Here is a 2,022-nt window from a genome sequence, read left to right as displayed (position 1 = left end):
TCGAATACCGACTCGAATAGTGAGCTCGAAGTCCGAGGTCGAATCGAATAGTAAAAATTATTCGACTCGAATATTCGACTGACCTCGAATAATTTACTATTCGAATTCGACCAAACTCGAATTTTAAAAAGGGGTATTTGAGCATCACTAAAAGCCAGTGTGTTTTGGACTGTAAAGTTGGTTTTAGAAAGCAAAGGCCTAAAAATAAGTAGTTAATATAGGAAGGACTAGGAGGATTTACCACAAGAAAAACCTTAATGTGTGTGAATATAATACCTGAATGATAATACAGTCCTGTTAAATTTACTTTTACCTTTTAGACACCCCTCTTTGTTGCAAGGATTGCAGACCATCTAGGCCACTCATGTTCTTCACTGCTTTGCAATGCAAGGACTTGGACTCCCCAATATTTCATCTTAACTTTGATGAGAACAAATAATACAGCTTTAATCAGATTGCATTAATGCACCAAATCTCTTTTTTTTTTTCATTATCCATGTTCAACAAACTATGAGTATTTAGTAAGTTAGTACAATAATTTGTTTTGCACTCTTGTTCCGCCTAATCTTTTTTTCTCCGTATAAAGAATTGTGGGATTATTTAACAAAAAAAAATATACTGTATATTCCTGCATATAAGACTACTTTTTAACCCTTGAAAATCTTCTGAAAAGTTGGGGTTCGTCTTATACGCCGGGTGTCACTGATGCCGGGTGCTACGCCCTATCCTGTTACCGCCTCTCAGATCTCCCTGCTGAGGGAGCGTAATGTATTCTTCCATACCGCTCTGATAAACAGGTAGACAAGGAGAACTGACCAGTCTACTCAAGGAGAGTTGACCAATGCAACAAGTCAATTGACTATATACTGTTATATACTGGGTAACACATAGAGTACAGCACCAGTATCTGTTCATACACAGCACCAGTACATGATTTTTTTTATTTTTATTTAATTTGATGTGCGTTGGAAGAGGGGTAGTCTTATACGGCAAGTATATCCCAAACTCTATATTTTAACTGGAAAAATTGGGGGGTCGTCTTATACGCCGGAATATACGGTATATAGATACCAGATCTATAGCTTGTAGACCTAAATCAATTAATTGCATGCCTACATACTGGTAATTCAAACTGCTCCCATTGTTTGTTCTTGTCCACCATTCATCATGACCAAATTGAGTTGTGGTGTGCTATGTCCACTACAATTTACCCAATTTGGATGCCCTACCGGTAATTCTTGTAGGACCTCAGGAAAACTCCTGAAGAGGTTTTATCAGCCCTTTTATTAAATTATATAATGCAAGATTTTGATAAAGCTCAGGGAAGTCCAACAGCCCAATGTACACACTAACTTCTGACTTTTTGGTGAATTTCCAGTTACTTTGGTTGTCACAAATGATTCCTAAGAAGGTATACATAATAACTTAAATACTTTAGGATACTTTAGAATCAAGGTGAGAACCGTTCCTCCTACATCACAACGACAAAGCCTACAATATAATCAGTCTTTACAGCGTTAACCGACAGACCATGTTTTGTCAGACATAATTTAATAAAATAAAAAGCCTGGAAATAAAGATCCCTTGTGTATTTCCACAGCTAAGGACTGAACTCTATGATCTGTTCTTGTTTGTCTTTCCTGTGACACATAACTTCCCAAAATCCAATATCAGATGTTCTCGTCTATTTCACCTTCAGTATTTGCCAAGAGCAGCTGCTTGCCTCTTGTAGACGAGAGCAAAATAAAGTAAGGAGAAAGTTGACAAAGATTAGGCATGATCAGAACATTTTTTTTTCCAGATTTTAAATGACTGGTTTTAAATATCTGCAAGAATATATTGTCTTCTTTAATTAGCGTCTTGTTTTTGGCATTGTTTCACACAAGAACAAGCAAATGTGTTCTAGATTAAGGGCTAAGAAAGGTCTACCATGCAGCTGAAAACTCTGTTCTAACCATGAGCATTACTACAGAGGAGCAGCCCCTGAACTGTGGGACTCGCCAACTGTTAAGCCTCCCTACC

The sequence above is a fragment of the Hyperolius riggenbachi genome, chromosome 2, assembly GCF_040937935.1.
Source record: "Hyperolius riggenbachi isolate aHypRig1 chromosome 2, aHypRig1.pri, whole genome shotgun sequence".
NCBI lineage: Eukaryota > Metazoa > Chordata > Amphibia > Anura > Hyperoliidae > Hyperolius > Hyperolius riggenbachi.
Note: the sequence above shows the minus strand (reverse complement) of the source record.